At 44.6% G+C, this 21,779-nt stretch overlaps 2 long non-coding RNA genes across 2 annotated transcripts; one reads left to right on the top strand and one right to left on the bottom strand.

Annotated features, from left to right (window-relative positions):
• Nucleotides 1-295: 295 nt before the first annotated feature.
• On the bottom strand, nucleotides 296-15,068 carry LOC120405781. The gene is made up of 3 exons (XR_005598863.1): nucleotides 14,896-15,068; nucleotides 13,589-13,784; nucleotides 296-1,152 (listed from the first exon to the last, which is right to left on the bottom strand). It is a non-coding gene; the product is annotated as an uncharacterized LOC120405781 (long non-coding RNA).
• Nucleotides 11,190-17,727, top strand: LOC120405784. Its single transcript, XR_005598868.1, has 3 exons — nucleotides 11,190-11,695; nucleotides 17,407-17,496; nucleotides 17,592-17,727. It is a non-coding gene; the product is annotated as an uncharacterized LOC120405784 (long non-coding RNA).
• The last annotated feature ends 4,052 nt before the right edge of the window (nucleotides 17,728-21,779 follow it).

Below are 21,779 nucleotides of genomic sequence, written 5' to 3'. Positions count from 1 at the left end.
TTCCGGGTCAGCGCCGTGACCTCTGAGGGGCGGGTGCAGGACCCAAGGGCTCCGCCCACCTTCATGTTAGGGGCGGTTCGTCCCTCAGCAGGTCTGTGGGGTATCCCACCGCCTCGCTACAACCATACATTGAAATGTAAGTACAATGTTTATATTTTAATTGATTTATTTTATAATTGTATAGTAAAAATGAGAAAGTAAGTAATTTTTCAGTAATAGTGTGCTGTGACACTTCTGTCTTTTTAGGTCTGATTTTGTAAGCAATTATTTTTTTTATTAAGGTGAAACTTGGGGGTATGCAAGAAAGATCAGACTCCTGAAGGGGGTACAATAGTCTGGAAAGGTTGAAAGCCACTGTTATACAACATGCATAAAATGAAGAAATGACTGGACCTAATTGTGCTCATAACATCCATGTTTACTAACTATATACAACATGCAAGGCCTAGTTACATGAACACATTGTTGCTCTGGTGACTTCTAAAATGCAGAAGACAGTGAGGACTACTGGAGGCTCTCATTATTTAAAGCAGAGGCTTTCAAACTTTTTAGGCTGCTTACCCCCTTCCAAATACTGTCATCTACTGCATACCCCCATCTGAGATGGGATCATAATACACCTATGATTAGATTGCCAAGTCTTACTAAATAAAATGTGTTGTCCACCATTACAGGATTTTTCTCACATACCCGCTGATGAGAGCTCATACCCCAGTTTGGAAACCACTGATTTAAAGGGACACCATTCAATTCCTGTACACTTAGCTTTCCTTTCTCTGAATAATATAGGTAGCCAGTCAACATAATTTAGATGGAAGCAGTGAAGTGAACTCTAATGCAACTAATGTTGACGTGGGTCCTCAAATTGCAGTATTGCACCCTGTCAATCCTTCCAAAGCATGACAAGCTTTTAAAATATGTGACAATTACTCCAAATAAAGTCCTCAACAAGGGTAGAAGAGAAAACATATTGAGATGATGCAAGATTAATCTCTTTAGAATGGATAAAGTTTCTTGTAACCTTTGATTTACATATCATTCGATTCCTTGCCCTGAGGCCTGGCTGCAGCCTTCTCCATGCTCTTCTCAGGGGTATGGATCTTGGATTCATCTATAAGGGGCGCCTGGTGCCTTCACCCAAGGAAGCCTCTCCTAGTGAAGAGAGCACAGGGGGCTTGTCCTTTGGGGAAATATTTAACACACAATCTGTTATAGAACACAAAAGAGATACCTATCACAATTCCCAGAGTAATAAAACAGTAGCCAGGGCTTTATTACGTAGGGGGAACTCAGGATAGGGAACAATGGAGAAAGATCAGAATGAAAAAAGACAAACCACACCACCACATCAACGCTACTCCTCCCATACTGCCAGCTAATACAAACTACCCTGTGCTCCCTCCCAGAACCTACCTAGACAAATAGTGAATTTAGTCTCAGCCTTTGATGCAGGAGGTGTAGTACTAAAGGCCAGGGCCAGCGCAACTGTCAAAGCAAAAAACCACCAAAATGCCACCCCTGGAATTGTGCCACCCCAAGCACGTGCTTGCTTTGCTGGTGCCTAGAGCCAGTCCTGCTAAAGGCCGTGGCCATCTTAAAACAAAATAGCAAATTAAACCAACAGGAATGTTCTTACAAAGTATCCATGCCAACAATGGTAAGACCATCCTGGAAGTGCTATGGCCTGGATTCCACTGTACAATTAGGCTACCAAGAGCCAGTCTAACCACAATCCTTTCAGCATCCTGTGTTTCAGGTCTCTGGTGAGATGACACTGTTCAATGTCCCAGAAGTTCCAATAGGACTCAATCTTCCTTGGGTTGGAATTGTCCCTTAGAGGGTCAGTGTGGTATTTCAGGAGCACCATCTCCAAAGCCATTACACACAATTCAACCTTTGTTGCATAATATTAATATCAGAAAGTCCACTGAGGCAAAGATAAGGAAACTTACCTACTTAATAGTCTTTAATGAACTGACATAGGACTATCTGTAGAGTCCCATCGCTATTACATCTTAATCTGAACTGGAATTCAGGAGATCTGGGTTCAGGTTTCAGCTCTTCTATAGGTTTTTTTTTTTGTTACCTTGAACCAGTCACTTAATCTCTCTGTACCTCAGTCCCTCATCTGTAAAGCAGGAATAATAGAACTTCTTTTCTCTGACCGTTTATGTTTATTTTGATTTACAAGAAGTCAGATGTGATCATTCACAAGTTCTAATCATCCTGCCACTTACTTTACCTTTACAAAAATTAAATGCAGTGCAGATCAGCTCAACCCTTCTACGCAGCAGCAGCCGTCAATAGATAAATACTGCCACTGCCAGACACCGACCTGTATCTCAGTTCATCTGCCCCACCTTTAAGGGCGAGTAAACCAAAAGGGTCCTGCAGTGTGCCATATAGCAATCGAACTTGGGCTACTTTAGACCAGGGGAGGACTTTCCAGAACCCTGGGGCCCTTACAGAGCACGTCTTGCCAGTAGCCCCCTCTCTATTATGTATAGAGAGCTAGCATCTCTGCCTCCTCTGACTGTAGCTGTGCCAGTACATCACAGGGAGAGCCTGTGTCTGCCCTGTCTGTTTAGAATGTAAGCACTTCACGGCATGAACTGTCTTTCACTAGAGACACACACCACCCAGCCCAACTGATCCTGAACCTCTAGGTGATACTGTAATACAATAGTAATATTGACAGAAGGTTGAACATGGCATGGGGGTGAGTGTCTTTTACTCTAGTGGTTCTCTGTATATGAGAGATCTGGAACAGTGGTCAATGCGTTAGAAACTGATGTTAAGCGATGAGTGACAGGTTTATAAAATACAATAATTCAACAAGAAGTTGAATGCCCTCAATTTCCATTGATCACACCTGTGTACAATCCATTAACAACTTTTAAATGTATAACAATCATCTATGACCATATTATTTATAAAAATATATGGTTCATCTTGAATTGTGCAGTCAGAGAAGGTACTTCAGTTCACTCTGAGATTAATAAACTCAAGTGTGTGCTGTATAGTACTTTAAGCAGCCTAGCATAAATAGCTAGCTGGCTTCTATATTAAATCGTGGAGTGAACTGACCAGAATATTACATCATATTGGCACTAATCGTCTAGGATGGTTTGTATTTCAAATAACCCTGGCACTTAATATCCTGGAATTGTTAATACTGGGAAAAGGAAAATGTCAACCTGCATGGCAGCCCTGACTACTGCTGAGATACCTTATGTAGAGCTAGGGGGAAAATGAGGTCATGCTTTTAGTACTGACCTTTGTTTATGTATAGCCATATTCATCTCCTACAAGCATATTTACAACAATGTTAAACCAAGGGGGACATTTTCAAAGGCATAAATGTCAGCTAAGTGCCTGATTCACACTGAGGGTAAATCTACATGGCATTCTGGAGCTTGCGGGAGCCAACCTCCCACTGAGGGTCAACAGATTTGGCTAAGCAGGGCTTGCACTAGCGCGCTAAAAATAGCCATGTACAAGTTGCTACTTGGGCTGGAAATCAGGCTCTGCACCCTAGTGAAATGGGTAGACATCAGAGCCTGAGCTCCAGGTCAATCTCCAACTTAAAAATAGAATGGAGGTTCACTCCTGCAGGCTCCAAAATGCTGTGTAGACATACCCTGCGAGCCAACTGGAGTTAGGCTCCTACTTACCAATTATGCTTTTTAAAGTGCCCCCCCTTCAAGTCTTCTGTTCAAAGGGGAAGTTAAAATGGGAAGAATCATTCCAAAGTGGACCAGAATGGGGATCTGTTCATTATGGTTCTTGGTTGGCTGACTATGGGTACCAGTGTGGGAAGTATGAGAATGGGTGGGAAGTTAAGAAAGCTGACCTGGGAAGAGTGAGAAACAGGGGCTAGTGAAGTTATGGTGAGACCATGCCTTCAACAGTACTGGGGGATTTCTCTCCTTTCTTGGGGCAATTCCAGACTCCCAACCCCATGACCATTCAGGGTGATTCAAGGTATGGGAGAGCTCTGCCCAGGGAGTTAAGGATGCCCAGGAGAAGTTTTTGCAACTGCTTCAGTCTTCTTGTAGTAGAGGGCTATGGAGAGATCAGTGCTGGAACCGTAACAAGGACACCATAATGCACCAGAAATGCAATAAATTCATAGATTCCAAGGCTAAAAGGGAAAATTATGATCACCTAATCTGACATCCTGTGTAACACAGGCCACAGAACATCCCCAAAATAATTCCTAGGGCCAATCTATTAGGGAAAAACAACGCAATCTTGATTTTAAAATGGTCAGTGATGGAGAATCCACCATGATCCTTGGTAAGTTGTTCCAATGGTTAATTCTCACTGTTAAAAAATTATGTCTTATTTCCAGTCTGAATTTGTCTAGCTTTGGCTTCCAGCCATTGGACTGTGCTCTCTGCTAGACTGAAGAGTCCATTATTAAATATTTGTTCTCCATGTATGTACGTCTAGAGCTCTGTAGGCATCCAGGGCTCACATTAGCCCTTTTGGTCACAGTGGGAGTTCAGGTTCAGCTGATTAGCCACCACATTTCCCCCCCCCCCCAGAGTCACTGCTTCAAGACAAAATCCCCCTGTGGGACAAACCCACAGCCAAACTAGGACTGCTCTCTTAGCTGCCCCTCCAATAGAGCCAGAGTGAGACATCACTCAGGTCTGGGGCAACAACTTCCAAGGGAGCCTGTAGTGACCCAGCCTTCAGGCACACGGCAGCAGCCTATCCCTGAGCAGAGCATGGGGCCAGTTAACCCCCAGGCTCAGGTATTTCCTCAACCCTGCCAGGCAGTGTGTTCAATGACACTACTCAGCCAGGAACCCTTCTGCAGTCTTGCATCGTAAGACTCTCTAGAGTCCTACCTTGCTCTGGATCCGGTTCCTGTTCCTGTCTCAGCCTTGCTCAAGCCCAGCTTAAGTTCCAGCTTTGTCCGTGCCCTACTCTGACCTTGCTCCAGCGCTGCCTCTGCCTCCTGACCCCCAATCCCAGACCCTTGGATTGCGACTGCGGGCAGCCCAGAGCCCTTTGAATCCTGGCTGCAGCTGGGATTTAAAGGGCTCAGAGCCCCCTGCAGCTGCCGGCAGCCCAGAGACCTTTAAATCCCGGCCACGGCTCTGGCGGCCAGGCTGGGGCCAGGATTTAAAGGGCTCGGGGCTCCCCTCAGCGGCAGGAGCTCCGGGCCCTTTAAATCCCGGCCCCAGCGCAGCAAAGCTCAGAGTTCCCCCCCCCCGGGGGGCTCCCAGCCACCTCTTCAGCTGGGAACCCCTGGGTTGATTTAAAGGCCCTGGGTCTCCCAGCCACAGCTGGTGCCCCAGGGCCTTTAAATCTTAAGAGGCCATGCCCCTTCCGGATGAGGCCACGCCCCCCCTCAGGACTCCAGCAGTACCATTAAGTCCTGTAAGTTACTTTCACTCCTGGGCATGACATTAGCTATCTTCCAGTCTTCTAAAACAGTGGTTTCTAAACTGCAGGTCACAACCCAGTACTGGGTCATGGAATGTAAGGCACTGGGTCGCAGCGGCTCTGGTCAGCACCACTGACCGGGCCACTGAAAGTCCCGTCGGCAGTGCTGCCCGGCTAAAGCGGGCTAGTCCCTACCTGTTCTGACACTGCGCTGTGCCCGGGAAGCAGCCAGCAGCAGGTCTGGCTCCTAGGTAGGGGGACCACAGGGCTCCGTGCTCTGCCCCCACCCCGAGCACCAACTGTGCACTCCCATTGGCCAGTTCCCGGCCAATGGGATCTGTGGGGGTGGGGTGGTGGCCAAAGGAGGGAGCCATATGGAGCCAGACCTGCTGTTGGCCTCTTCCAGGGCACAATGCAGTCTACGGTGTCAGAACAGTCAAAAAGCCTGCCTTAGCACCCCCACTGCACCGCTGACTGGGAGCCGCTCGAAGTAAGCCCATGCCCCAATCCCCTTCCCCAGCCCAAACCCAGAGCCCCCTCCTACACCCCAAACCCCAGCCCCACCCTAGAACCTGCACCCCCAGCCCAGAGCCCTGACTCCCTCCCACACCCCAACTCCCTGCCTCAGCCCAGAGCCCCCTCCCACACACTGAACCCTTCATTCCTGGCCTCACGCCACAGTCCTCACCCCAACCCTAAACCCCTCCCACAACCCAATCCCCTCATCCCCACCTCCGTTGGGTCGTGGGCATCAACAATTTTCTTCAGCTGGGTTGCCAGGAAAAAAAGTTTGAAAACCACTGTTCTAGAACTTACTCAGAGCGCCAAGTCTTATTGAAAGTCAACGTGAACAGCCAGCTCTTTTGAAACTCTTGGATGCAAGTTATCTGGACCTGCTGATTTTAAAATATCTACCTTCAGTAGCTTCACTTTAACAACTGCCCATGATATCTGAGGCCAAGCCTTCTTAAGCCTGATGAGTCACCGCAAGCTATCACCTGCAGGTTTTGTTATAAGCCCCAGACCTTTAACTAGGGTTCAGTCAATCCACAAGCAAGGACCACCCAGGGGTGATCCCAATGTAGGTATATAGGCTCCTAAGGAAAGAAGTCTCTCTAGCCTTCCCAGTGGCCCGACCTACTCAGGAACACTCCCATTACCAATAGTTTCAATTGGGTGCTCTTGCTTCTGCTCCAGCCATCCCTTGTTCCTGCTCTATTTGTGCTTTTTCCACACTAACCAGATCCTGCTCCAGCCTGCATCTGTTTCTGTCTCAGCTGCCTGCCTGGCAACTCTGACAACTCCTGAGATACTAGTGGAATAGAAAATATCTCATGAGTCCAAATCTGTGTGTCCCCCCGCCCTCCCACACACACCCTCAAATACAGAACAGAAATATTTTAGAATGTTCTGGCACAAAAAAAATCCCACCCCAACTTTCTTTTCAGGGCAGTGAAGGACTGGCTTTTGTTGCAGGATTCCTCCAGTCCAACCCTCCCTCTGTGGCAGGCAGCATGAAGTATGTCAGTATGGGGCAGGATACAAAACCTGCTCTTCATCTGCATAAGGATGCAAGTGAGGAGAAAAACGAACTTCTCGGTCACACTTTTTCAGAAGCTGACATACTAGGCCATTGGAGGATTCCCCATGCATATAAGGACCTTTGAATAGCACAGAGCTAGAGTAATGGCTTCTAAGTCATCCTGCAAATGCAGGGAGCTGGGCTGGAAGAACAACTATGGCTGTAGTTCTTCCTGCAGCCATGTTGCTGCACGTAGTTATTTTTTATTACTCTTGCACCTATAGGCAGGGCCACCCAGAGGGTTGGAAAGTGGGGCAATTTGCCCCAAGCCCCACAGGGGCCCCCACTCACGGGGTCCTTCACTCACTCCGTGGGACCCGTAAAGCTGTCGCGGGGCCTGGGCCCCCGGAGCTTCTTCCGCTCTGGATCTTTGGCAGCAATTCGGCAGCAGGGGCCCCCCGCCACCGAAGACCATAGGCCCCCTGAATCCTCTGGGCAGCCCTGCCTATAGGCCAGTCAGTCATGGATCACCACCCCATTGAGCTAGGGACTGTCCATACACATAAATGTATAATCTAAGTATAAAAAGACAATAAGTGAACACAACAAATACTCAGGGACATCAAGCAGCCTGAAGGCTGACCCCCTAACTTGTGCCAGTGCAGACCAGTGCTAGATTGGGGAGCACAACGGTTGTTTAAAGCCACTTTTGCACCCTTCCTCTTCAGCTCTGCCAAGCAAGAATATAGCCTATCACCTACAATACATAGGTTCTTAACATTTTTCGGGGGGCGGGGATTGGCTCAGTTCATACTTAAGAGGGAAGAGAGTCACCTATTATGTAACCTTCACTTAATTCAGAACTCTAGGTTTACTTTAGATGGTATTTTGTAGTAGACCTTCAATCTGACACTTGTTTTATTACATCTAACAAGACCACAGCCCAAGGTGGTATATTGCCAAATAGGGTGGCCAACTTTCTAAATGCACAAAACCAAACACCCTAGCCCTGCCCCTTCCCCAAGGCCCTCCCCTGCTCATTACATTCCCCCTCCCTTGCTGGCTCACTCTCCCCCACCCTCACTCTTTCACTGGGCTGGGGCAGGGGGGGTGTTGGAGGGGGTGTGGGCTCCAGGGTGAGGCTGAAGGGTTTGGGGTGCAGAAGGGGGCTCCAGACTGGAGGGTTGGGACCAAGGGATTTGGAATGCGGGAGTGGGCTGCAGGTTGAGGCAGGGGGTTGCAGTGCAGGTGGGGGTACAGGCTCTGGGCTGGGGCTCAGGCTTACCTCAGGCAGTGGTGCAGCAGGGCTAAGACAGACTAGAGTCCCTATCTGTCCTGGCACTGTGCTGCACCACGGAAGCAGCCAGAAGGTCTGGCTCCAAGAGGAGCAGGGGAAAGGGAGAAGAGGAGGCTCCATGTGCTACTCTCACCAGCAGGCACCCCCTCCAGCTCCCATTGGCCATGGTTCCCAGCCAATGGAAGTGCGGAGCTGGTGCTCAGGGCAGAGTACGAAGCCCCATGGCCCCCCGCCTACGAGCCAGACCCGCTGGCCGCTTCTGGGATGCAATGTGGTGCTAGGACTGGTAGGGACTGGCCTGCTTTAGTGCCACAGCACCGCTGACCGGACTTTTAATGTCCTGGTCGGTGATACTGACCGGAGCCACCAAGGTCCCTTTTCAACCAGGCATTCCAGTCAAAAACCAAACACCTGGCAACCTTCTTACCAAAATACCAGCCCCTCCTCCCCCACCCCCATCTGCAACAGCTAAGTTGTAGGCAATTAAATAATGTGATTTAGAATGGAAATGCTACCAGAGCCTTAGTCTTAGTGGACTGAACAATGAATTATAATGAATTAAGCCACTAATCTGGGAGATTGGGTAGAAATACATCTTGCAGCTTTTTGACCATCTAATGAGCCCCATCATGTCTTTTGTGTGCTTGAAAGTCAGAGAGAATTATTCTCTAATTTACAAATTGAGGTTTAACTATTTTCAGGACATCCCTTCAGTATAATTTTCATTTGATTCCAACCTAAGCTTTTATTGTAAAATGTCCGATTGGCTGTGTGATTATTGCTACCAACCTGCCAACATGAATAAATAGTAAGCTTTCTACCAGCTGTAGTGGGCAAATCCAGAGGTGAAGCAGCAATAGCAGTTGCATGCTGGAAACTAGCATTTAGAGATGCTCTGGAATCTTATTCTGGGACAGTGAGGATAAGGAATATCATCGGGATGGTACACTGTACCTGTCAAAGGAAATGAGATGGCCAGTTTTGTCTGTGCTGAGTGATGGAATGTTTTACCACATAGGTTCTGTGTTCATTCTTCCTGTTTAAAGGGTAAATATCACCACACAGCGCTAGGAGCACCTGTGGAGATTTTAGCAAGGAAATGTATCAGAAGACAGCTGACATCACTATATGGCTTGGGTTATATTCTGTTAGCAACACCAGTTCCTATGCAACAGCTCAAGAATTCAAACCAGGACTTGAAATCATGCTAATTTCATTACTAGCTTCTTAACCCCTGACAGGACTCTGCTCTTAGAGAGGTGTTGCATTATTTGAGGAATCACCTTTCAGATAACTAGCACATCTTTTCTCTACGTCTGTATTGGCTCTTGGGACAATTTTTTTTAAATTGTTTGTGACAGTGTAGCTAACAAACCCCCAATTCCTAAGAAAATATTATACTAGGTGTTTGTGGGGGTATGAATTATTTCTGAATTCATGTCTGGTTCATTGGCTGTAGTCTCTCTGCATTGTCAATACTTTGCTCATCTAGTACTGGGGAGGGATGGGTGGAGGGGGGGGGGATTGATTAGGGCAGAGAAAATCATGTGTGCAGAGTAAGCACTCCTCACCTAGGAAATTCTTACAGTTGCTTTCAGTTTGGAGGACTGGCTCTGTATATTATTCAGTTCCACAGTAAGAGTGCAAAGGGAGTGAGAGAGCTACCTGTAGGAGACCTGAAGCCTGCAGCAGGCTTGCTAAATGACCTAATGCAAGACACCTGGCACAGGGAGGGAATCACAAGCAGCTGGCTCCTTATATCAGACCTGATTGGGAAATCAGCTCTGAGTAGGACAAGTACAAGCTGAATCCCAAGACAGGTCAGTCCCTAAGACCTCTGAAGAAATGCAAAGGACTAGATGAAAGAACCCTTTTGCTCACCCAGTGTCTGAGATAGAAGCCATGTCTTGGGGCTAGATTTTAGGACTCATTTTCTGAATAAGCCTAGATCCCTGGAAGTGTAGCAATTAGACAAGCAAGTTTGTGGAGTATCCATAAAAGAGCCTGGAACAGAGAGAATAAAGGGCAGAGCCAAAGCACCCTGGCCACACAAGGGTGCACAGGGGTAGCCCCCTCTTCCATATCCATCCATTTCCAGGGTCCTTGGGTAAAACTCTTTCTTGAATGTCTGAAGAATTCTGGTTCCAAGATAGACTCGCATAGTACTATAATTCTTACTGTTTAATGCCATCATTTATGTTCAATCACATCCTTAATGAAAACAGAGGATGTCATTTTTCTCTGACTCAGGAATAGATGCACAAAGGCAATAAATAGGCAACATTTTCCATGTTATCCTTTCTGTGTACCTCATTCCTGACTTGGAAGCAGCACATCTGGAAGTTAGTAATTATTCTTAACTTAGTCTTTTTGTGGAAACTGCTACCAAGTTTGTCAATGAGTGCTACCTGTGTGGTTTCAGTAATGTCAACAGCTGGCTGCTAGGAACTGGAGACCATCAAACTCTTTTCATGTAAGGCAAAAAAACCCACAAATTTGATGGCAAAAAAAGGGTTGCTACTTACTTGGACTGCCTATTCACTTGAAAAATTGTGGCAAAAAAGTGTACTTTCCTTCTAGAAAAGAATTAGCACAGCTGTAGATATTAAAAGCATAGGAGGCTAAATCAATCCCCAGTGTATCACCCTGCAGTCCAATAGAAAGAGACCAAAGATTAGTTTAAGTGACAGCAGCATAGATTGCTTGGGGCTTGCTAAGTTGTGTGTTTAAGGGTATGTGATGCAGGGCTAGTGTGGGGAGCACACCTCAAGAGCTGAATTAAGCCAGGTGGGCCCACTCAGCTAATTAGGTTACAAACAAGGGAGCTTTAGGCTGGAGGCAGCTAATTAGAGAGACACTCACCTGTGAAGGACAGGCTAGCAACAGAGATGACTGGAAAAAGCTACAGTTACTCCCTAGGAGGAGTGTTTGGAGGCTAGAAAGACAAAAGTTAATCTTTGGGAGGAAGGAGTAAAGAAACTGGCAAACCCAGAGGATGGGGAAAGGCCAGAAGAGATGTAAGCAGCTCAGGGGAAAAGCAGCAAGGTACAGGGAATAGACCTTGGTTGCTGTGTAGAGGGTCTCTGAGGCAGAACCTGAATAAAGCATGGGCCTGGGATCAGGGCTTTGGAGCAGAGTGCAAAACAGCAGGTTTTTGCCTGGAGCTGGAGCAGAGCCAGAGCACAGCTCCAAAGCCCTGTCTGTGTTCCTCTGCCAGCCTCTGTGGGAGTGGCACTGTGAGGCAGTGAAGCAGAAGACCACATGAGATTGCTGAAGAGCAGGAACCTTGGTAAACTCCCCCCAGGAAGGAGAAATCACAATAGTGACCTGGCTAGAGGGCTGAGTCATGAAGAGGACACCTGTAGTTCCTGAGAGAGGCACAGCAGAGGAGAAACCAACAGGGTGTAACAACAGGAAGGGAAGTCAGCCTGATCGTACTAGTCCCCAGAACTGCTAGCAGGCAGCACTATCCAGTGGTGAGTAGAGCAAGCCCTTCACAAGGCAAACTTTGGAGTGGCTAGATTGGTTTAATAATTTCATTCTGATCTAACTCTACTATCTTGGATTAAAATAAGGAATCACAGTATAATTAAATTACATGCACTCTACTGGGTGTATGTAGCCTAAACAATAAATTTTTTCCTCTCACCCCCACTTCACAAACAGTGAAGTTCACTTCCTGCATGTACACCGAGAACACTAACTGTTTCAATAGCATGAAATAGTCCATTAACTTTCATCTAAATGCTGTTTGGAAATAGATGCGTATGTATACATATTATGCACAGAGTGGCATTCTTGGTACATGCATTTGATAGGTGGCACAGATAATGATGCCTGTAGTTAAAATCAGGGGCAGGGATGTGCCTTTTGCCATCTCTGTGAAAATCCAGCCAAACCTGACCCAGCTACAAGCTTTTCAAAGATTGTGTGTACGTGCTTATTAGGGTTCACCAGCTAAATTCTCTCAAGATTCAATCTGTACTGAGCATACTCCATGCCATGGCTACAAAAGTTGAGCAGAACTTTTCCTGTAATGTTCCTCTTGGCTGCAGGGGGTGGCATACAAGTCCCCACCCCCTGCGAAAAACAGCCACAAGCATCTCAGTGTGGGCACCTAGAATTAGTGGACAGGTGACATTAATGTCTCTGTATCTCAATCCCCCATCTATAAAATGGGGATAATAGCACCACCTTATTTCACAGGGTGTTGTGAAGATAAATAAGCCATATAAAAGAAGCCATGAAGACATTTCTTCAAACCCTATTCTGAATACTGGCAAGTAAATAAGGCCTCTAGTCAGACACTGAACAAGCAAAAAACAAAATACTGAATAGCTGTTCCTTCATTGAGTATTATTAATCCTGTGCACTGAATGAGAGAGATTTGTGGGTGGAAAAATAGTATGTGATCACGTAATTAAGGCAGCATTATAATACTTATGCATAAGGGGATCAAATAAAGGTTTACAGGAAAACCTTAATTCTGGAATATCCTAACCTTTGAATGCTTGGGTTTGCCACCTTAATGCCATTTTTAATGGTGTTTGTATAGAGTATACCCTGGTATTTGTATATATTTTGCAACAAGCATTTAATTAGCAAGTGTATATGCGCATGTGTATTTTTGCGAGCATCGATAAATGGAGATGTGAAGCCAGATTCTGATCTTAATTTCACCAGTTTTATTTGGGAATAATTCCACTGGCTTCAGCTGAGTTGTTCCTGATCTATAGAAGTACCTAAGACCAAGCTGTAGTTCAGTGTTAAGGTTTGGTTCCTGTTTAGAAATAACTGGAGACATTTCAAGTGTTGGATGTCAACTGAACCCTGGATCGAACTACAGCTCAGTGTTCATTGTTGCTAACTGAAACTGATGAGTCCACTCTAGGAAAATTCCATTATGCTTTGACTTCTGTTGTCTTTACGTGACAAGCAAGTTTGTGTTTCCTAGGAGCTATGAAGTAGCTTAATAAAATGTCACTTTAAAAAAGCAGAATGAAAGGGGGGGAAAAAGACCTCAGAGTGATCCATGGAATAATAAGAGGGTTCTAGCTTTGTTCAAATCTATCATGAACTGTGACAGGGCTCTCCTTGATACCAAGGAGTGGGCTAAATATTGAAATGAACTTTTCTATCTTTCTCCTTGGTGCCATAGGCATGTGGAACTACAATTTTGAAAGGGAAGAACAGTCTGGGATAGAGGGTAAGGGAAATAATGGTGTTAAAGGGAAAATGTAAGTTGTGTAAGGAGGAAAAATAGATTTGGGGCCCTATTCTCTCCATGCTTCTGTGGATTTATCTTTTCCCCTTTCAGAGTAGGGCATGCCCTCCCCTATGGGAGTGTCTAGACATTCTGTTCCACAAACCTGTGGCTCTTGGAGAATCTATTAATGGAGATGAGGCCTCTGCAGCTGTCATGCATCCCCACAGCTCACTATAGCATCCAGGAGTCCAGGTTATAGCAGTCCCCACCACCACCAGTCAGTGGTTGCTGAGTCAGAAGAGAAGAGTTCCACAGCACAGAAGTGTTATAGCAAGTTGTAGTAACTCTGCAACTGTGGCCTGCAGGTTTGGGAGGGAAGATGATCTGGTGAGACCTGGCAGTCCTCTGCCAACCTGTCACTATGCCTTGCCTCCTTTCCAAACACACACAAGCTTCTAAAGGCCAGAGGAAAGGAGGAACATGCTATAGAGGAATCCATGAACATTAGGGGAAATAGGTGCCCTTAATCACTAGGTACACTTAGCTTGTATGTTCACAGGAAATTAGTTGAGGCATCCTAGGGAAACTACTAGATTTCCTAGGAAAACTTCTTGAAAAGTATTCAGCCAAAAAGCCTTTTACTCTAATTTAATCCAGTTACTCCTTATTGTACCACCCTAAATAGATTTCCATCCTTGTGATTACCCATTGCAAATTCCTGTTGCCAGTTATGGTCTCTTTCAGTTTGTTATCCAAATTACATATATATATATATAATTTCTCAGTTTCTCACATGACTCTGTCCTTACAGCCCCTCATAATTTTCACACATTGCTCTCTAGTTTTCAAATATCTTTCTGCACTAACTCCAGGTATTCTCTTATCGGAGAATAGAATTTTCCTGCTCCGTTAAAATTAATGGTAATTCGGCTTCCAGATTCAATAGTCAGTGCTGAAAATCTCTGCCCTTCCCCTCTCAACATCACTCTTAGACCAACATGGCATGCAAAGGACATGACATGAAGCCGCTAGGAAGGATTGATTCAAGTGGCAGAAAAGTTGCTCCAGTATGCAAAAGTCAAAAGGTGCTAAAACACCTGATGTCACCTACTATCTTAATAACATTTGACAGAGGACTCTTGGGATGGAACTGTCAAAAAAGCCTAAGTGACTTACAACTGAAGTCATGATACACAAGCAAAATTTATAACAATTGGCTTGTGAAACAGGACTGGCAGCCTCCTGAACACACCTTTGTGGTAAGAGGTCTCTGTGGTGCCCTGCTATCAATTGCTCCTCTCCAATGCCCCCTCCATGGGCAAATAATAAACATTCACCTCCTGGGATCCCATTTATTGAGTCCTTCCCAACAGGACCCCACCCAGTTCCATGAGTTTCTCCTTGTAGGTAGGGAGCCCCAAGCCCTTCTGCCCAGAACTAGGTACCTGTACCAAGTCTCTCAGGCTTTACCTGGCTGGAGCTTGGCCTTCTTCATCTGTCTGGCTTCTAGGTCCACAAACTCTTCTTCCAATCAGAGTCTGTAGCAGAAACCTCCTGTTCACTGCAGTATCTCTTTTCACAGCTCCCTACATCTCAGGGTTTTCCCTGGAGAAGCCTTTCCCACTCCCTGCAATCTTTATATCACTTCCTGAGCTTTCCCCCCTTCATTGTAGCCTTCTGCTGTTCTTAACAGGGCAATAACCCTGATCTCTCCCAGGTGTGGCTCATCCTGTAATCAGGATTAGCTAACCCCAGCCCTTAGTGGGTGAGTCACTCTCTTATAGCATTGCAGAGACTTGGTGGGATAAATCTCATGACTGGAATATTGAAATAGATTGGGTAGGAAGGAAAAAAGGAGAGTGTTGCATTGTACATCAAGAATACATAGACTTGTTCTGGGGTTCAAGAGGTGGTGACAGGCAGACCCCCTGAAAGTCTCTTGAAGATAAAAAGGGTGGGGGTGAGGAAACTGGGTGACATCAGACCACCAGATCAGGAGGAGAAGGCTGAAAATGCATTTCTAGAACAAACAGCACTATCCTAAACAAGACCTGGTAGTAAGTGGGCATTTTAACTACCCAGATATCTGTTTAAATAATATGACAAAATGTCAAATTCTTGATGTATGTTGCAGATAACTACTTGTTTTAGAAGGTGTAAAGTTACTGGGAGTAGCCATTTTCTACTTGATTCTGACTAACAAAGAAGAATTGGTTGTGAATCTGATGGTGGACAACTTGGTAAAAGGGATCATAAAATGATATGCTTCATGAGTCTAATGAAAAGAAGGAGAAAGGACAGCAAAGTAAGGTCAAGGGACTTAAAAGCCAAACCAAAAACAAAGTCAGAAGTAGCGGGTAAGATCCCATAGGGAAAAATTCCAAGGGAAAAAGGAGTTCATGAGGGCTGGGAGTTCCTCCAAGAGACAATATTTAAGGTACAATGAAAGCTGATGTGGAGAATACCTGGATAGGCAGTGGTAATGCTGAAAAGGATCTGCAAGTTATAGAGGCTCACAAATTGAATAAAAGTGAACGATGCTGATATTCTGAGTGTATTAATAGGAGTGGGGCAGAAATTGCCCTGCTCTAACCAGCACTTGTGAAGCCTCCTCTGGAATACTGTGTCTAGTTCAGTGAGCAACATTTAAGAAAAAAGTGGACAAATTAGAGCCCAAAGGAGAGCAACAAAAATGATCAAAGGTTTAGAAACCTGTAGCAAGGGGGATTAGGTTAGACATTAGAAAAAAAAACCTTTCTAGTTAAGGGTAGTTAAATTCTGGAATAGGCTTCTAAAGGAGGTTGTGGAATCCCCCTCATTGGACAGGTTTTTTCAAAACAGGTTGAAAAGAGATGTCAGCAGAGTTCTAGGTTTATTTGACCCTTCCTCACATGGGGATGGACTACATGATCCCTTGAGGTCCTTTCCAGCCTTCCAATTCTGATTTTGTAAGGGGGGTACATTGAGGACTCTGCTGTAAGTGTTAAGCTATCACTTGAAGAGGGAGGAGTGTTTCCTGGTCCTGCTTGCAGGCTAGGTGGCTCTTGAGCAAAGCATGCCATTAGTCAGAGACGTCTTCAAAGCAAGTTTGAGTTAGTTGCCTCTCTCCACCTAGCTTTGCTTGTCTGCTTACGGTTTCATACTGTTAAGGTTCTGGATTTTAAGAAATACAGTGGTGTTATGGTGCAGCCTTCCAGAAAGGGTATTCTATGTTTAACATCCATCTTCTGTGTTTATGCTATGAACACGACAGTAAGTTTCTCTGAAAGTACATAGGGCTTGTGCTCCTAAGACACAAGTGCTTTTGAAAATCCCTTCCTTAGTACATGAATTTTTTGGTCAGACACTACACTTTTCCATGTGTCTCTAGATATTAAGGATTGATTCTTTGAAGGATGATTTTTCTCAAATAAGTGCAAAATAGGGAAATACCTCACAAAATGACAATTTTGTGGGACAGTGTTAATCAAGTATAGACCTCAATCCTGCAGTGTGATCTGCTGGCATGGACTCCCATACCCATGTATGGGAGTGCAGGGGTGTGTATTAATACACCACATTGCATGATTGGGGGGAGGGGTCTTATTTATTAGAGTGAGAGTAAGAATATTAATTTTGGCTTTAATTATTACTCATTAAGTGTAGCTGTATCAGGATTTGAAACGAACTCATGCTTAGAGAGACAAGATGGGTGAGGTAAAATCTTTTATTACACCCACTCTCCATTTGTTAGTGGCTAAGAAAGAAAAGGATGAAGTAGAGAAGTAACTGCTAAACTGGAATGCTGGAACTGCGACTATAGCAACCAATGCTTGTTCAGAGTCCCACCACTCTTCAACTTCTACCCTGGCTTTTCATCGCCTGTCTTCACTTTTACTTTTATCTATCGAAACATTTTTGAATAAAACCTGGCCAACAAGGTGGATGCTAAGTCTTTCACTTCTAGAAAGATCATGATGAAAATTATATGTTGTTCCACAGGTTTTTGTGAAGGGCCTCCGATATCAAATGGGCCGCCTTGGCCTGGACCTGAAGAAAGTGAAAGAAAAATTTTGAGTCTAGCTCAACACCGTAAGTGCAGAGGTCAATGAGAAACTGAAGTTTAAAAAGTGTGTGTTCATTTTGTTTTGCTTTCACATGCTTATTATGTTCCTGGTCTAATCCAGGACTTTTCTCAATATGCTGAGTTATTTCAGACCACCTTGAAACAAGAAGCCAGCTCCAGCTTGACTTCTACAGCAGACAAGGATGGATAAGTACTAAAATCTTTAGATGTTTCAGTTTTGAACCTCCTTAGAAGACAGAATGGAACCAAGGTATTGAGACAAAATAGAGCTGCTACAGTATATTCTTGTTCTTCACACAGTATTTTTCTAGTACCTACTATAAGAAGACTTAATAGTCTGTGCCTTACTGTACTACTCTGCCTTGGGAAAGGCAGTGTCTGAATGAGAACAATGGAAAATAATGTTTGAAAATTTGTCTTAAACATTAACCACTTTCTTGGGAGTTGGAGAGAGACCTGGAATTGCCTTTCTGGTGAATTTATCACTTCTCACAGGTATCAAATTATTAGGCTACAATAGTTTTCAACCAGGGCTATGTAGAGGTCTTCCAGGGGGTACATCAACTCATCTAGGTCAGTGTTTCTCAACCTGATGGGGGGTCATGGGAGCGGTTTAGGGGGGGGGTTGCAAGTGCCTGGCTGCTGTTAGGAGGTGGCAAGCAAGGAAACTGCCCCTGCCGCAGAAGGCCCTGCTAAGTTGCATGCTTCAGTCTCAGGTGGCAGGGGTTTGGGCTTCAGACTCCTGAAAGGGGTACAGTAGTTTGGAAGGGTGTAGGCTACAGATTGCCCTTGATTCACAGAGCAGGTACAGCTGCAGCACACGCTTCCTCCCAGTGCCTCATCAATAGCGATCTTCTCTAAGCATGAAATGATGCTTCATCCTCTGGCCCCACTGAGAGCTAGAGAAAATGTGACTTACTATTTCTGTTGTGAGTGAAGACTTCTCATTGAACTCACTTGAATATCCTTACGTAAAAATACTGGCAAAATGTGTTATAGTCCCCTGTTGCAAATTCATATCTGATTATTGCTTATCCCAGCTAATAGGCTTTTTTCTTTTTCAGTTCAAGTAGTAAAGGTTGTGCTTTGGAGCTAGAGGTCCTAGGAATAATGCCCACCAATAGCATAACCAGGGCCGGCTCCAGACCCCAGCGCGTCAAGCGCGCGCTTGGGGCGTCCTTTTGCCAGCAGGGTGGCAGGCGGGTCCAACGGAGCCGCGGGACAACCGGACCTCCCGCAGGCATGCCTGCGGCGGGTGCACTGGTCCCGCGGCTCGTGTGGACCTCCCGCAGGCATGCCTGCGGAAGCTCCACCATAGGCGCGGGACCAGCGGCACGTCTGCTTGGGGCGGCGGAATTCGTAGAGCCGCCCCTGAGCATAACTAGGGCATTACACTCAAACGGGGGGGGGGGGGGAGAATGTTACTTTTTCTCTGTGCGCTCCATTTCTTTAGTACAACAGGGAACACTACAATGACGAATTGAGTATTTTTCTCTCCCTTAGAGGAATCTTCTTGCCTCTTTTCCTATTTCTCAAGTCACCACACAGTGAATAATCAAGAATAACCTCCAATTAGAATTCCCTAGGAAAAAACTACCAATAAAACAGAAGAGTATATCTTCTCTGAACTCTTCATGACTATGCTAATCACAGCAGCAAAATATCAAATTTGTTAAATTCTCAAATTAGATTGACAATTTGCATTGTAAACCTTCCTCCAAACTGGCTTTTTAAAAAGTGTGGAAAGGAAGACATTTTCATACTACTACATTTGGAGCATGTTAGTGAATTTTGCCATCTCTCTGTTTACTCCAGCAATATTTTGATAACAGAAACCAAACAAACATAAAAGTTTAATGTGTGTCATTCTCATAATGAGGATTTAATTTAGGGAAAATCTGTGTTATAAATAAATCATTAAGAATTATCTTGTGGCCTAATGCTCAACCAAATACATCATGACACTTAATTAATCTAATCATGTTTGTGCTAGACTGAGGAAATAGTTTGGAGATCTCATGTCCTAGTAGTACATAGGTTAACATTTCCAATAATTATTGGCAATAAAACATTATTTGATTACCTTCAGTACTTTATGGGCCTTGGGAGTATTTTCATTTTCACTGTTTTACTAGAACTTGTAGCACTCTAAATTATGTAAGTTGATTATGTTTCTAACAATCAGGATTTCTTCTTCCCTTAAATTTGTGCATAGATGAGCCATTTTCAAATCCATTTTCTTGTGCTATTATGGATGTGTAATGATATCATTGTCCAGGTTCATTTCTTAGAAGTACTTAAGCCCTAATCCTCCTCCTAGGGCAACCAGGCAGCAAATGTGAAAAATTGAGATGGGTGTGTGGGAGGGAGGGGGGGGGAGAATAGGAGCCTAATGTAAGAAAGTCCCGATTTTTGGGTCTATTCCCCCCCGCCCCCCCGCAAAAAATCGGGACATCTGGTCACCCTCTCCTACTCCCACTGAAGTCAATGGCAAATTTCCCTTGACCCTTCATTAATGTAACAACTTAACCTAGCTACAACATGTCACATTTTTTCTTTGAAAAACAATGAACAGTGGCCAAAAGCAGCAAAAAATGTACCTTTCTAAAAGATTAGTCTGAAACAACCTGACCAATAAACATCACTTAACTTTTATTTTATTTTTTATGATTTATAGACAGTTTACCTACTCTTGGCTATACTATATTGATACACAGATTGAGGCCTAGATTCTATAACTGGATCTGCCTAACTCTCGTTCCATGGAAGCACCCTTACTGTAGTTATATGTAACTCAGTATGCCATCAGCAATGGAGCTCAAACCTCTGCAGCTGGAGCTGCAGAGGCTTCCCAGTTCAATTCCCTTGTGGATCACCACATGTAAAATCACCCCCTTGGCAGCATCAGGGAGTGAAGCTGGGACCTCTGGATCTTAACATGTAAGACTCTGCTGTCAAAGCTAAAAGACCCGGCTCTCTCAGTCAAAGCTATAGCTGGCTGACCAACCTGTAGTTGGTGGCGGAAAGAGTGCCATGCCAACAAGGCACGGCTTACGTAGATATGTTTCAATATAAACACAGCCTGATTCTTCTGTCACTTAAGCTGGTGTAAATCAGTAATTATTTCATCACAGTCAAAAGAATTACACCAATATCAGACAGGCGTGAACTCAGAATCGGGCCCATACTGTGTGTTTATATCTTTAGAGAGAGACCTATGTGATACTCAATTCTTCTCGAACACTTCATCTGTTGATCTCAAAGCATTTTATAATAAGACATACTGTTAGGGGTTGGGTTAAACCTCAGTGAAACTGGTGGGAATAACAGCTGCCCTTCACTACTGATAAATTTAAGAAAATTAAACTGTTTTCAAACTAGATAATGGAAACATTAGCAACCTTCACCCAACACACACACACACACACACACACACACACACACACACACACACACACACAACTATCCAAAACTAAGGCACATGTAGGCAGAGAGCTTTTGCTGGGTATTTTTTGGCTGAGGTATGTGTACGCATGTGACAGAAGCTGAAAGAGAAACAGCAGAAAGCCAAGGACACAGCCAGAATAAGCACTGGAAGTGTGGGCCTGAGGAAAGCCTGAAGAGACTTTTTGGGCTTAAGCACTCCATAAAAAGGGGCTTTGAACTGTGACCAAAGAACCTATCTCCTGTAGTGTTCAGGGGAACAGAACTTTGTACAATCTTTCCAAATAAACAGGACTGCATCACAAACACACCTGACTCCATCAATTTCTCCTCCTAACCGAAACAAAGTGCTAAACACCAAAATTCAGCTAACCACTCGGGTCAAAAAGGGATAACAAATGCTACAGTAGGATGAAGGAAGTGCTGAAGTACCTTTATATTCAACAAAGTAACAGATCCTTTGATATAAAATAAACATCTGAAGAAAAAAATCAGAAAGACAAGGAGCAGAATGACAACTTAATCACAAAAGATTTCTTTACCGACAGCAAGGAAGGAATGTCTACAAAAAAAAAATCAAGAGTCTCAAAAATGCGTATGTGAAAAATTGTGCCTTATCAAATAATGAACTCGTTTTTTTAAGTGATGAAAATGATGAATCCCTTTCTGATACTGTTCATAGTGACAATGATGGTGATTTGTGAATGCAACAATAAGAGCAATACCTCCACTCCCGGCGCTGAAAATGGTATACATTAAACAAGATACGTTTTTTAAAAATGCTAACGATAAAGCAGCAATAGAAACCTCACTCAACAAATGAATTGAAGAATTTGAAATAGAA

Source organism: Mauremys reevesii, linkage group 5 (genome assembly GCF_016161935.1).
Source record: "Mauremys reevesii isolate NIE-2019 linkage group 5, ASM1616193v1, whole genome shotgun sequence".
In the NCBI taxonomy this organism is placed as follows: domain Eukaryota; kingdom Metazoa; phylum Chordata; order Testudines; family Geoemydidae; genus Mauremys; species Mauremys reevesii.
This window is presented reverse-complemented; position numbering and strand designations above follow the sequence as displayed.